This window comes from Gopherus flavomarginatus, chromosome 7, assembly GCF_025201925.1.
Source record: "Gopherus flavomarginatus isolate rGopFla2 chromosome 7, rGopFla2.mat.asm, whole genome shotgun sequence".
Classification (NCBI taxonomy): domain Eukaryota; kingdom Metazoa; phylum Chordata; order Testudines; family Testudinidae; genus Gopherus; species Gopherus flavomarginatus.
Window position 1 is genome coordinate 21,342,424 of NC_066623.1, and position 16,133 is coordinate 21,358,556.

The window sequence follows — 16,133 nt, forward strand, 5'->3', positions numbered from 1 at the left end:
ACCTGGTTGAAACAGGGTGTTTTTATTAAGGGGACATTCAGAAGTGCCCGTTCCTGCTCGGCTGTTTGGCTGTGGCTGAACAGAAATGTTCCTCGCTGTTAGCCACGCGATGGGGGGAGGGGTGAAGCATGAGTGATCTCTCTCACCAACCTGGCAGGCCCTCAATACAAGAGGCAAAATGCAACCCTGTAACGAAAGCACACGTTCTGTGTAATGTGAACAGCAAGGTTTAACGTGAAAGAGTGTACCCGTTGTTCTTTAAAAATGTGTCTTTTTAACTACCACTCTCCCTTTTCCTCCACCAGCTGCAAATGTTTCTCCTTCGCAGAGGCTAGTGAAGATTAGACGGTGAAAAAAAACACACTCAGGATGAAATGTTCTCTGAGCTCCTGCTGTCCTCCCACACTGACACAGCACAGCAGAATGCGTGGAGGCAGACAATGTCAGAGTTCAGGAAAGCACAATATGAACGCGAGGAGAGGTGGTGGGCTGAAGAAAGTAAGTGGCGGGCTGATGATGATAGGTGGTGTCAGCTTGCTGACAGAAGGCAAGAGTCGATGCTTAGGCTGCTGGAAGATCAAACTCATATGCTCCAGCGTATGGTTGAGCTGCAAAAAAGGCAGCAGGAGTACGGACTGCCGCTATAGTCCCTGTGTAACCAACAGACCTCCTCCCCAAGTTCCATAGCCTCCTCATCCAGATGCCCAAGAACATGGTGGCGGGGCCTCAGGCCACCCAGCCACTCTACCCCAGAAGATTGCCCAAGCAACAGAAGGCTGGCCTTCAATACATTTTAAAGTGCAGTGTAGCCTTGTCTTTCCCTCCTCCCCACCCCTCCCAGGCTACATTGGCAGTTATCCCCCTATTTGTGTGATGAATTAACGAAGAACACATGAATGTGAAGCAACAATGACTTTATTGCCTCTGCAAGCGGTGACCGAAGGAGCGAGAGGAGGGTGGCTAGCTTACAGGGAAGTAGAACCAAGGGGTGGGGGTTCATCAAGGAGAAACAAACAGAACTTTCATACCGTAGCTTGACCAGTCATGAAACTGGTTTTCAAAGCTTCTCTGATGCACACCGTGCCTTCCTGTACTCTTCTAATTGCCCTGGCGTCTGGCTGCGCGTAATCAGCGGCCAAATTTGCCTCAACCTCCCACCCCGCCATAAAGGTCTCCTCCTTACTCTCTCAGATATCATGGAGTGCACAGCAAGCAGTAATAACAATGGGAATATTGGTATCGCTGAAGTCTATCCGAGTCAGTTAACTGCGCCAGCGTGCTTTTAAACGTCCAAATGCACATTCTATCACCATTCTGCACTTGCTCAGCCTATAGTTGAACAGCTCCTGACTACTGTCCACACTGCCTGTGTATGGCTTCATGAGCCATGGTATTAAGGGGTAGGCTTGGTCCCCAAGGATAACTATAGGCATTTCAACATACCCAACGGTTATTTTCTGGTCTGGGAAGAAAGTCCCCTTCTGCAGCTTTTGAAACAGACCAGAGTTCCTGAAGACACGAGCGTCATGTACCTTTCCTGACCATCCCACGTTGATGTTGGTAAAACATCCCTTGTGATCCACCAGTGCTTGCAGCAGCATTGAAAAGTACCCCTTTCTGCTTATGTACTCGCTGGCTTGGTGCTCCGGTACCAAGATAGGGATATGGGTTCTGTCTATCACCCTACCACAGTTAGGGAATCCCATTTCAGCAAAGCCATCCACTATGACCTGCACATTTCCCAGAGTCACTACCTTTCGTAGCAGCAGCTTAATGATTGTTTTGGCTACTTGCATCACAGCAGCCCTCACAGTAGATTTTCCGACTCCAAATTGATTCCCGACTGACCGGTAGCTGTGTGGTGTTGCAAGCTTCCAGAGGGCTATTGCTACTCGCTTCTCAGCTGTGAGGGCTGCTCTCATCTTGGTATTCTGGCTTTTCAGGGCAGGGGAAAGCAAGTCACAAAGTTCCATGAAAGTGCCCTTACGCATGCAGAAGTTTCACAGCCACTGGGAATCGTCCCAAACCCGCAAAACTATGCGGTCCCACCAGTCTGTGCTTGTTTCCCGGGCCCAGAATTGGCGTTCCACAGCATGAACCTGTCTCATTAACACCATGATGTGCACACTGCTAGGGACTGTACTTTGTGAGAAGTCTGTGTCCATGTCTATGTCCTCATCACTCTCGTCACCGCGCTGCTGTAACCACCTCACCTGGTTTTGCTTTGTCAGGTTCTGGTTCTGCATATACTCCAGGATAGCAAGCATGGTGTTTACAGTGCTCATAATTGTCGCGGTGATCTGAGTGGGCTCCATGATTCCAGTGCTATGGCGTCTGGGCTGAAAAAAGGTGCGAAACGATTGTCTGCTCTAATGGAGGGAGGGGCGACTGACGACATGGCTTATAGGGAATTAAAATCCACAAAGGGAGTGGCTTTGCATCAAGGAGAAACACAAACAACTGTCACACAGAATGGCCCCCTCAAGGATTGAACTCAAAACCCTGGGTTTAGCAGGCCATTGATTTCACGGAGGGAGGAAGCAAATGAATATAAAACAAATTGGGTCTATTTCTTGTTTTGATCCACTCCATTTATCTTTTACATTTTAGGCTGGCAGTAGACGGTGCAGTTCGACTGCTAGCTGCCATCATCTGCTGGGTACTTGGCAGAAGATGTTGCATTATGACTGTTAGCCATCATCATATCCTGGCTGCTTGCCAGAAGACAGTGCCGTAGGACTGCTAGCCATCGTCATCTCCCGGGTGCTCGGCAGAAGATGAGAATGACCTGGCTGAGTCACTCCCATGTCTGCTCAGGCGCCCCGACTGACCTCACCGAGGTCGGTTAAAAGAGCACCCAAGAGTACAACGATGGCTACTAGTTGTAACGCACGGTTTGTTGCCAAAAGGCAATGAGCTGCTGCTGTGTAGCAATGCAGTCCCACGTCTGCCAACACCCAGAAGACTTATGGTGATGGTCAGCTGTGCAGGCTCCATGCTTGCCATGGTATGGCGTCTGCACAGGTAACCTAAGAAAAAATGTGCAAAATGATGGTCTACCGTTGCTTTCACGAAGGAGGGGCCTGGTGACTTGTACCCAGAATCACCCACGACACTGTTTTTGCCCCATCAGGTATTGGGATCTCAACCCAGAATTCCAATGGGCGGCAGAGACTGCAGGAACTGTGGGATAGCTACCACAATGCAACGCTCCAGAAATCAAAGCTAGACTTGGTACTGCGGACACAGTTCGCCGACTTAATTCACTTAGAGCATTTCTTGTGGGGACACACATGACTGACTGTATAAAAACAATTTATGAAAAAATGACTTCTATAAATTCAACCTAATTTCATAGTGTAGACATACCCCAGGATAAAGACATGTAGCAAAAGCCTCACAGACCTTTTCTTGAAGCACTTAAAATCCTGAAGTGGAAGTCTTCTTTTGAGGTCAATAGCAATCACATACTCCTATTGAATGTAATTACCACCATTGTTTGTGCTAGACAGCAAAATGCACATTTTTACTTCTGGAGAGCTAGATTTAAATTTAGGATCAGTTCTGGAGAGCTGGATTTAAATTTAGGATCACAGCTGAAAATGAATACGCTGGCATCAATGCAGATTCTTTCAAGGGGAAAAACACCACACAGTACCTAGGACAATTCATTCAGTATAATTAGTAACCTCTTCAGGAATGCAAGAGAAAGCTTGCATGGAGGTTACTTAAAAACTGTTTATTGCTTTCAGTCTCTCGCCAAGAATGTAATTCAGCAGTTTCATCAAGAAAACAGCAGTTTCATCAAGAAACATAGCTAACACAGCTACCCCTCTGATACTTGACACCATGCAAGGCACTGCATTTAGCCGTATGGAGTGGAAATCACGCTCCAAAATGTCTGTTAGTCTATAAGGTGCCACAGGATTCTCTGCTGCTTTTACAGATCCAGACTAACACAGCTACCCCTCTGATACATTTTTTTGAAACAGCATTAAATGACTTTTATATTTTCTCATGGATTCAGTTAATAGAGAAGTGTTAGACGTATCAGATGGAGTTACAGAGTACACAATTCCACCGACTAGTAAATCGTATGCTGACAATTATGCTACTGCCTGCCTGCCATTCAAAGCCAACAGCATAAACTGGCCTTCATCTGCTAGTTCAGATAGCATAGTTTTGAAGTCATGAATCAGACCATCCACTTCCTGTTGCAAATGAACGCCGTCCTGGCCCAGGATTTTAATTGTTGCACAACCATCATTTTTATGAGGTACAAGGGAAAGGATATAAAGAAAAAATAATTGACATTTACTGGGAGCTGAAATAAAATGTATATCTCGTTAAAAATAACTTACAATTCAAGATGTTCAAAGTGTTTCCCCTGCATGGAAATGCTAACAACCACCAATTTGTGTGCTTGCAGCAAGATCAAAATAAGATTAAACTAAGCTGGAAGTCTTATAAAGAAAGCTTTATATGTTGACCAAAGCTTATAATGGCAGCATAATGGTTGAGCAATCAGCTCTCTCGGATTCTCAAACACACCACAGAAGGTCAACAGGAATTCAATGAAGTGATAGGCAGGGACATCTGTTGTACATCAGATCTATATTTTGCCACAAATTGAGTAGTTATAACATCCAGCACACTGTGCAGAGACCTTTTTCATTTTAAAATGAAAGCAATATACTGTTATAAATAGAAGAGTGCATTTAGCTAAATATTTTTTCTTTTAAAGAAATGCCACTGACTTTCCCAGGTAATTCAAGTACTCATGCCTGAAGCTAGTACACAAGTAAGGACACCAATACAATATATAGAACATAGGTATGAGAACTTTTAAAGACTGAAGACTGCTTAAAGTTTCATAAAGATGACTCCTTAGACCAAAACCAACAAAATAAACCCAAACCTTTATAAACTTCAGGTCTCTTTTCCATGAAAATGGGTGGTGGGGGGTAGGGAGAGAAGGTTAAAAGGCAAGGTGGGGAGTCAAGCGACCTATTCGCAGAGAGCATCCTGCTGACAGATCCATTTCTCATGCTGAAAGGATTCCAGCTTGAGTGCCTCTGCTGATCTAAACTGGCAGGATGGCAGACTCTAAGCTAACCAGCTCCCACAGAATGCAGGGCTTTATAGGTCAGTGCTGATGTCTTGACTTCTAGATGGAAAGCTCTTTTCAGCAAGCACTGATCCAACAGTAGTAACAATGTGCTCCTGATGTGAAATTGCTTAATAAAAGCTGTGGATTCCGCACTAACTTCAGTTTCCTACTGATCTCAATATGTAGCACCAAACAGAGCACATTACGGTAATATTGGTAACTTTTCATAGAAGTGTGACATTTACACTGGACAAACATACAGTGATATGATATGAATCACAAGACCAAGGTCCCTATTTCCTTCATTTAAAGAATGTGATGTTGTAACTCAACTATTCATTGCGAAGCCACTAACATTTTTAGCATGAGAGGAGCATGAGTTCCATAAAGAAATGCACAAAAATAAACTTGCAAACCTCAAAGTTAACAATTGTTTTAGGATGGCAAATGATGAAGTTGGGTAACTTCAGTTAATGCCACACCTTGAGTTTATCCTACCGGTATAATTATTAGCAGGGATCAAGTCTCACATCAGCCAATTAACTAAATGCAGTTAATAGCCTGCTTCAGCTACTTAAGCTCATCAGCTAATTAAAAGATTGGAAAAAGCTTGAACTAGGGTTTCTACCTGACAAATTCACTATGAAGTATCTTTAATGATTTAGTTTTATAGCTGGAAATGAAGATCCACTCATACCTTACAGGAAACTGAAAAACAATTGCTCAGTTGAAAGTAAGTGCGCTTATTTATCTCTTCTCTTGTTCCTTAAGACGGACATCTGACTGAAATTCTATGTTTCCAGGCATTAACAGAGTTCTCTCCTCATTTTGCAAGCCAATAGTCATGATTTAATTACTGTTTCATGCTCAGTTAAATCACTAATAGAAATAATTTGTACATGCTTCTGGCTTATTTCATAGACATTTGTCTATGAGACCAGTGTCTTGCTCAAACCTACTCCTCCCATTTTTCTTAACGCTATGCCCCTGTAATTTCTAAAAACATTTCTGTCACTGCGAGATCAACACAGCAGCTGTGTATGCATGCAACTATGCTGATCACTTTGGTAACAAAAAAGATTGCATACAGAATGTATAGTGACAGGAAAACGTATTCCCTACACTCCTCAAATGTCAGATTTCTTTCTGTGAAATAATCCCTCACTCATCTCCCAACAGTTGGCAGTAGAGTCTCTCCAATTTTACCTATCAACAAAGGCCCTGTAATATAGAGCCTTGGCACAACAGGGAATTAGGCACAGAAAGTCAACTCTAGCACTGACTTTGAGCATTATCAGTTTAAGATGCTAAATGCTAACAGATTATGGCACTGCAATATCACTCAAAGCTCCACTCAGGATTGGGAATCTAAATGTCTATAGTCATGAAGCCTGTCCTGCAGGAGTACTTTTCTTCCCTACAATATTGAACACCACCTTTTTGACACTCCTTTCCTGAGGTAGGTGGAATTTAAACTCAAAGACTTAAATTCTTCTTCTTTTAAAATTACTATATAGGAAAAAAGTCACTTAAAAAAACCCATGTTGTAGTTGACCCTAACTAATGAGTGTAAATATAGAAGTTCATTAGCTTCGCTATTGTGTATCCAAGTAATTCAGATAGCAAGATACAAAACGAAAATTTATGATTTTATTTTAACCTTCACAAATTGAGGAGTGCTCACAAATGAAACTGCTACAAAGCTGATTTCAATAATGAAATGGTGGCTTAAATCAAAGATAATGATATAGGGAAGGAGGGAAGATACAGGTCAGCAGTTTGCTTCATTCTCCTTGTCAAACATTTCTGGACTAGATATTCAACTAATAAGCCTGAAACTTTATACTTGGGTATGCATTGTTTGGCCTGAGTTAACTCCAGGTAAATATCAAGTTGACCAACAACATCCTCCAACAATCACATCCACTGAGAGAAAAAAATGAGAAAACAGCAAACTAGTTTAAACATCTTGTTTGTTTTTAGTAAAAATAAACTCCCATCTGCTGTTCTGGTCTGTTACTCTACAATAAAATCTGACATCTAGCAGAAGAGTAACCTCAGTAATTGAAGTGTTCCAGCAGTGGAATAAAGAGGTCAGCTGCCAATGCTCTCAATCATCTCAGCTCAGTGCTATGGAATCAGCAGTAGCGTACTTGGTATCAAATTTCAAATAACTTCTGCTACTGGTTTGTTTTGCTATTAATGCGTATGATGATAGAGGATACTTGAAATTATATTTAGGAAGGTCTGTTTAAGTTCTGGTAGAACTCCAAAGCTTCCAAGACAAGCCTGTCTATTTTTGGTTTCTGACCCATTTGTAGCATGCAAGCTTTGTTTATCAAAATGATGTTGGTGATAGCCAGTGAAAACCACAGACACTAGAATTCGATTGCAATTATTGTAACCCAGGTCAACTCCAATGGGTAGTAAATTTGAAAGATTTCAAGCGTCAAAGAAAAATTGATCAAGACAACACTATTCTAACTGAGAACGCTGGGAACATAGACAAATCACACTGACTGGGAAGACCATGTTTACGGTGACCAGATTTTATAGGGACAGTCCCGATATTTGGGGCTGTGTCTAGCATAGGCATATATTACCCCCCACCACCTGTCCCGATTTTTCACACTTGCCATCTGGTCACCCTAACCGTGTTCAAATTGAGAATTATCAAGCTGCTAGGGGTTTCTGACAGCAGGGTGACAGGACAGAGATTATACCCTGCTACAATAAAAGTAAAGTGCTAAGGATGGATAATTTAAAATTTATTCTACAATGTGTTATGGGGGACTGTATACCAGAGAAGGCCAGACGGACCCATGAGGTATGCTACTTTGATATCCAATATATCTTCTTTAGACTATATTCTGCGCTGCCAGGATGACAATCACTAATTTGTCTATCATCTAATTTCCAGGGATCATGGAATATAAAGATCTTGGAACAACAGCAAAATGTGCCAGAGTTCAGTTTTCATGGTTAAAACTTACTTTGAAATTGCATCTCATATTTGCAACTTGAAATGACAATGAAGACTTTTAGGCACAGAATAAGCATCATGTTACACAGCCAGAGGATTCACCAGATAGACAGGTAGGTACAGATGACAGAGGGCGACAAACTGTATGTATATAAGAAATTACTTCAGGTAACTAGGATTTTGCAATCAGCACATAGGACTTGCTTTCCCTTTCTCACTTTCCTAAAAGGGTTTGCGACTGAGTTTAATAGGATTTAAATGATAATGTAATCATCAATTACTGGCATTTATCTTTGATTAATTCTCCTCACGCTGGAAAGCTGTGAAAATTTCACAACATTTGTGCATTACTAGTCTACAATGTGAGATGACAAGAACTGCTAGCACATGAAGGGAATGAGAACACGAACTCAGGATTACCTTTTTTGGCAGGGGACTAATAGGGCACATTCTACAAGCTTAATTACTTCACTAGTCTCTTGGTCAGGACTGAGGTAATTTGCAGGGCTGGGTGGTTGTCAAAATCCTCTCATAACATCAACATTCCCTAAATGAGGTTTCAAACATTCTTAATTCAAAGCGATTCATTTCAAATACAGTTACACATTTGAGCTTTACATCTTTATAAGATTTATATGGCATGTAATTACTACTGTTTGTATTATTTACATAGCAGCATACAGGTAAATGATGCTTCATAGAACAAAAAGACATTATTTGACCATAAGAACTATACAATCCACAGGCAGAGCTAGTTATTAACTTGAGATACAAGAAATCCACAGATTAGCCTCAAAATATCCATGTAGTGTATCCATAGTGTACAAAACAAGAACATTCACTTAAATGTTCTTTAAAGCCAGAGCAGCTTTTACTGCTTATCTCCTTCTCCACTAGATTACCTGCTGTTTTCATTAATCTGGGCTAGTTTACTATGCCTCTGCTGCCTAAAGAGTACAAAACATTCAGCTGCATCTGAGTCACTCTATGAGAAAGCATTTTCCTTTGCATAAGGGACTTGAGGTTTGGATTCACTGGGACAAGACACCAAAAAATTTGTTTGTTTTGATAGACTCCGAATACTTCCAAAGAGACATTTGTTTAGAACATGTTACCTCAAGAAAAATAACCCTAGTTCTTACACAGAAAAGGAATGCTATTTTGTTAGACATACAAACATGAACAAAAATAATTTATGTATGGCAATATTAACTATAAATAGGCAGAGATTCCATGCTACTTATGAATTATGCATTATTTACCAATATGCACAATCAATTCCATAAGAAGACTAAGTCAAATTTTCAGTGTAAAGAATTCCTGTTTCATGTAAAAAAATTTTTTTTCTTGGGGGAGGGAGGGAGAGAAGAGGAGGAAAGCCTACATTTATCTTGGAGTCAGAGACTAGTAACAGTATGAGAAGTTCTTCACACCTTGCATGGTGGATTAGAAACCATTATTACTAAACAGATTTTCCTACCTTCACTGTTGCAAAGGATAGCCTTGCGTTGCACACTGCATACAGTAAGTGCCACCAGTGTCAATTATTGCACAAATAGATGTTGGCAAATTAGAGTCTAGGAATTAAATTTATTTAAGAAGCAGTTAATGCTAAAATAAGTTGGATTTAAAACTGATGGGATAGGAGTATTTTTTGTGTATTATATGGGCTATGATATGCGTTATAATACACAAGGTAGCATTCATGTCACACCAAATCAATTTTCCTTCCTTTTAAAAGGAAATCAGTTACATAATATAATTTGGTTTAATAAAGCACCTTTAATACTCAAGAAAGCAGAGATCTGTGCACAGTAAAATAAATACTGGCAGTGCAGCGATTGTGTAGGCAGAGGGATAAGCCATTATGTACTCAGCAAGAGCTCAAATACAGGTTTGAACATCGTATCTGTCAGGACATGAGTTACTCTACTCTTTTTGAAAGGTACTATAGGATTTTAAAAACCTACCAAGAAGGGGCACAAAATACCTCTTATTTCCCATTGTAACACTCCATTCTAAAACTAGGAATGTGAGTTATCAGGCCAAGTGTCTCCACTTCTTTCCCCGTATAATTAAAATGATATGAATGTTTTAAAATCAGACTAAAAATACATGTATCCTTTAAAAAAAAAAGTGCATTCAAATTAACAGAATGGGATTTAGCAAGATGTGTCTTTCTTGGCTCTGAGTTTACTTTCCAGATCCTTTTGCTTTTCATTTTTTTAAGTGAAATTAATTTTTTTTTCTGAAAATTAAAGGACATGGACTTTGTTGGTACATAGAGGGTAGTCAATGAGTTAAGAAGCATTAGCATAAGATATGCTTATGCACAACTGCTACAAGATCAAGTACAAAAATCCCAAACAGCAATTATTTCAAAATAAATAAGTACCATGGACTTATTCTTACCATATGGTTTTTAATACATTTGTTATTTTATAGGTATACTAATACTTTTGCTTAGATATAGAACTGTTATTGAACACAAAAGCATGCATTATGTATATTGTAATATTTACAATAAAATAATTATTAAAAGTTACTGCATGGCAAAGTCTTTTTCTAGTACTACATAACTGCCAGCAGAATAGTAATCTGGTGAACTATATATACCAAATGTTTCCATCTATGGACTCAGATTACAAATCTTCAGGGTAGGGATCATGCCTGCATGTTTATATATGGTTTAGCACAATGGGACCCCTACCCTGACTGGGACTTTTGAGTGCCACTATGATATAATTAACAAGCAGCAGCCCATTCTGTTCCCACGATAATGTCTAGGATAGGGATAGGCAACCTATGGCACGCGTGCCAAGCTGATTTTCAGCGACACTCACACTGCCTGGGTCCTGGCCGGGTCTGGGGGCTCTGCATTTTAATTTAATTTTAAATGAAGGCTCTTAAACATTTTAAGAACCTTATTTACTTTATTTAGTTTAGTTATATATTATAGACTTATAGAAAGAGACCTTCTAATACATTAAAATGTATTACTGGCACGCAAAACCTTAAATTAGAGTGAATAAACGAAGACTCAGCACACCGCTTTTGAAAGGTTGCCGACCCCTGGTCTAGAGTAAACACTATATAGTCCTCAAACTTCCTGGTTTTTGTGCAAGCCTGTGTGATAACTACAACACTGTCTATGACTGGGGCTTGAGTGTCTAAAGATCTAGTTCCACTCATCAAAATCCACCCACAGACAATGTAGGTTTCATCACAGATTCACTTCAGTATGATTTGTTTTGTTCTAGTTTTTATGCTCTGGAGTATTTCTTGCACCCTTGCTCCACGCAGCTGTAGAATTTGGTTCTCAGGATCCTCACTACCATAAAGATGTTTAGACACATCATTAGGATTTAGCTCAATATTGTTAACAGCTTTATTAATATTTTAATCACCTGAAGGCCTCTCGCATCAATCTAGTGTAACCTCCATGGAGTTTACCTTGGCTTCTGCAGTGTTGGTGCCAGTAGCTCAGGTGTGGAGTGCTGTGGGTAGCTAAAGAAATTGCAGGGAGAGGAATGCTGCTTCCAGAATGTAGCAAGCCCAAGGGCAGGCTCAGAATCTCAGTTTCTCCAACAACCAAAAGGGAGAGAGGAGACACACTAATTTGAGTGGCAGAGGACTCTGTCAGCTCAGGGGAGTTATTGCAGCACATGCCTGGACGGCCACCAGCACGCCTGCTCAAAGGAGGAAGCAGATTAAAGTGAGGATGACTGACAGGTTAAGACTCGGAACACGAAGCTAGCCTAACCAAAGAGTAAGGTTCTCAGGATAGACTGCCCTCAGGGTAGCAGATGGAGAGAGAGGAGCCAGTCACTGCAGGGAGGACATGATTTTTGGTGAGCTTGGGAGTCAAATGCCTGTATGCAGGGTTATACCCTGAAAACTGGCCTCTGGGTATTTGGAGGCAATATCCCTCAGTTTGTACTGGACCCTGTTCAGGATCTCTCTCTCTTTAAAAGCTTTTGGCTGGGAAAGCTCCCAATTAGTTTAGGACGAGATTAGTCCCTTAGCTAAAACGGGTACTATAACTCAAGAAATACTTGTTGTTAGACCAAGAGTCCCTGCCTGTTTCAACCTACATGTGGGTTTTATAGAATAAGAAATGAGGATTTAGGGTTTACACTTTTTTTTTTTTTGTATAGTCTGCACCTGTTCCCTGAGTCCCTCTATGGGGAGAGAGACCCTCCGAGGCAGAAGCAGTACAATTTTGGTAGTGAAAAGTTCTACATGACTAGCATAGCATGGGCAGCTGGACGCCTCCTACAGCTGCTGAGGGAACCGAACCAGGATCTGAAACTGAGCAGCATCCATGTCATGGAGTCTGTGAGTGCATCAACCATTACTTAGGAAGTCAGGCCCATTGTCTGGAAGATACCTATCCAATGACTATGTTCTAGAGCGGTGGGATAACTTTCTATCTGCTACTGCTGAATGCATCCCCCCCACCAGCCAGCCAGGGCCTCAACATAGTATGCATACCAACAGGACATTAAAGTCTTATTCCCGTCTGGTGTAAATTACAGGGTTGGGCACGGGTGACCCTATGAATATTTGTTTAATACAATTACCTGGTTTGATATACTCTATGTCTGTGTTACTCCATGGAAGTCTCCATACATCAGGTGGATAAGTTAGAGTTAAATTGTAATTGGATTTTTTTCCTTCAAAGCAGCCCCTCTGATACTTTTTCCAGGAAGGAGTGTGTCAGGTGGAGGCACTGCCAAGTAACTGTGTATCAGAACAATACAAGAAAAACACTCAGAAGAACAGAGGCCAGTCCATCAAATCCATAGGAGGAGTAACAAGAAGGAGGGAACCAGGTAGGATCAGGTACTACATGTACCTGCTCTCCCCATAGCAGAAAGAAAGGTTGCAAACTCTTTACAAGTGGGGTATAAACCTAGAATGAAATATAGAGATGAATCCTCTTAACTATTCCAACTATGTCAATGTTTATGTTCTCATTGACTTTGAGTGCTGCTGTTTTCATGCTTGATTTTAGAATTTACATTCCCTCCCCTCCCCAGGGCATAGTATTGCTCAACTGGCTATGTGATTCACATCAGGGTTAGCATCTTCTTCTGATTTATATGGTACAGGCCCTTCAAACAGAATTTTAGACTAGGTAGAATATTGGTCTTTTCTACTTTGGCAGTTCTTATGTAGGAAATAATTTCAAGATGAATTTTGCATCAGCTGCACTGAAGACACATACACCAAAAAATCTAACTTCTTTAGCAAATAGTTGAGCTTAATGTGCAAGTTTTTAAAATTCTCATAATTCAGAATAGTAGATTAAAACTAGTGGGGTGACCTTTAAGCCCTCTAATGCTTCTTAATGGCAATAGAAAATTCTTTTAAGATTATGGCCGAAAGATTAGAGAAGCATCTATCAATGATGATTAACAGGCCTCAAGATTGATTTCTGTTGATATTTAGCAGTTTACATACATCATCCCACACACTATTCAGTCAAAAGATTTTGTAACTGCTGTACATGATTTTAGGTTGAAAAGCTTTTGACAAGTTACACGGAACTTTTCTGTTAGTGCACCCGGGGGAAAAAAAAACATTCTGGAGCTAAACTTTTTTAAAAATAGGCAAAGCTAGTAAATTTATCTCCCACTGTAAAATCAATGGTTATTGCATCTGAATCCAAGGGGAATTTCATCTTGTGACGCGTTCCTCATGCAAGTAGAACTAGACAAAACTGTTCCCCCTCAACTTTTTGTTCTGGCTGCAGAGCAGCTTGCAGAAATTAAAACAAGTCCAAGTTTATCAAGAAAAAAACACTAGAAATATAAAATGAAGTTGATTTGGTTGCAATTAAACATCCTGATATTTGCTATCAGTCCTGTGATTGTTAACTCATGAAAACATTCACATTTTGGTTATGTTTCAGAGTTCTATCTAGAGTAGAGCTGGCTGGAACATGGGCAAAATAAAAGTTTGATGAAAGTTAAATTTTACAAAATTTCAGTTGTTGAAATTAAGACCTCTGATAGAGATTAAATAAAACCTTCCACTACCATTATTCTTCTTAACTTTTATTTTTTAACATGGCAGTTTTAAACTATAGCCATATTACATTTGATAATATTTTTGGATTAGGATCAGTCCTTATGGTTGCTAAATAACTGTTCAGAAAGAATAAAAAAAGGAAAACTGCCAAATGGAAAAAATTCCTGGCATTTAAGACACACACATCTGGAATAGCAGGAGTTGATCCAAACAGCCCAAGCTTCTAATCCAAGTTACCGCTTCAATAAACTGAATGCATAGTGTGACCACACAGAATGTGTTTGGAAGAGCTAGTTTTACCAATGTATAAAATTAAAGCCTGATTAGTAAAGTGAGCACACATGGTACAGTATCTGCTATTCAGGACTTGAGTCTTTTAGTTTGAGTTCTGTAGCGTTGTAGGCCTGTAACAGTTCTGAACAACAGAAGACAAGCTATGTAACACAGTCAAGGCAAGGTGTTACTTTTAAATATAACAGTGTTTGGCAAATTAAAAATGCCAAAGAGAAACAAAGCTATATAATACTTTGTCCCAAAGTAAAATTTTGCTGTGTAGATGTGCCCATAATAAATTAAACATTAGGCCCCAGTCCCACAGCGAGATCTAAGTTGCCAGACCTCCCTATTAACTTTCATTGGCCTCTGCCTGAGCAGATTCCATTGCAAAACTGGGTTCTTAGTCCTCAGAATTACATCAGGATAGTGCTTGAATATCATAGCAATAGATGCCATATTAAAAATTAAGACTGACCAGTTAGGAACTACTTTAATAAAAAAATTCTCCCTTTTCATGCAGTATGGAGGTTGTGGATTTTCGGCTCATGAACAAGACAGCAATTTTGTTAATTTTATTAGCCTGTGACCTGAATTAATTTTCTTGTTGAACTGGAGACTTTGATCAGTGTGTCTGGCACACTAATTGACTAGAGGTCTCCTTATTTAGGGTCTATGAAATTCCACCCTATACCTTGCATAAACATCTATATGTAAACATCTTGTTTATTTATAAAATATTTGAAAATGTTTCCAAATGGCTTTAACTGCATTCCTCCTTTGCCAATGTCAAACAAACAAGAGAAGATACAACAGATAGGTATAAAATATGAGCAAGAAAAATAGCACAGGGACTTGAGACCATACTTTTCAGGGTAAAGGAATGAGTTTATTAATGAAATCGTAATTATATAAATTCTGAAAGGGTAAGAAATGTAAATGCTGGAAAGGTGACTCTCTATGTTTGAGGTCAGCAGCAGACTATGTTAATGAAAGACTAATTCAACAAGGAAATTTGGAAGAAGTTTCCTGCAGGAAGAACAATCAGATTATCTAATCAGTTAAACGGTCACTAACTCAAGAGTGAAGTCAAGATCAGATTAATTGGTGGAATTTCTAATATGGAGTCTTCTCTGCTTGACGGAGGCTGTTGAACAAGATAACACAGAAGGTTCCCTTTCCAATGCTATTATTTGATTCTCTGCAACACTGTTTCAAATTTGAAGGCCTTACACAAGCCTGATAATAGTACAGTTCTCAGCTATGAACTGGTGACTACTTAAAAATGTTAAGTCAGAACAAGACTCTCCTCATATCAGTTTGCAAATGATGCAAATAGTCACAGCAAGCCAAGACTGCCCGGGGGGGGGGGGGGGGGCGGCAATTGGGGCAATTTGCCTCAGGGGCCCCCACAAGAGTTTTTCGGGGCCCCTGGAGCAAGGTCCTTCACTTGCTCCGGGGCCCCCCGGAAAACTCTCGCGGGGCCCGGGCCGCCCGGAAAACTCTCGCGGGGCCCGGGCCGCCCGGAAAACTCTCGCGGGGCCCGGGCCGCCCGGAAAACTCTCGCGGGGCCCGGGCCCCCCGGAAAACTCTCGCGGGGCCCGGGCCCCCCGGAAAACTCTCGCGGGGCCCGGGCCGCCCGGAAAACTCTCGCGGGGCCCGGGCCCCCCGGAAAACTCTCGCGGGGCCCGGGCCCCCCGGAAAACTCTCGCGGGGCCCGGGCCCTTGGAG

General features: G+C 40.9%; 1 protein-coding gene across 5 annotated transcripts in view; it reads right to left on the bottom strand.

Moving 5' to 3' along the window:
• Positions 1–16,133, bottom strand: part of UBTD2 (ubiquitin domain containing 2) — a 113,565-nt gene that overhangs the window by 74,891 nt on the left and 22,541 nt on the right. Inside the window, exons 2-3 of one of the 5 annotated variants that reach the window (XM_050962823.1) lie at positions 12,952–13,008; positions 12,677–12,836 (exon numbers count right to left, since the gene is read on the bottom strand). The exons of 2 other annotated variants lie outside the window; for them this stretch is intronic. The gene's annotated coding sequence lies outside the window, so the exon portion shown is untranslated. Of the gene's footprint in view, positions 1–4,361; positions 4,475–11,500; positions 11,523–12,676; positions 12,837–12,951; positions 13,009–16,133 lie in introns of those variants that run through there. 2 more of the 5 variants (XM_050962827.1, XM_050962824.1) reach the window with 2 other exon arrangements.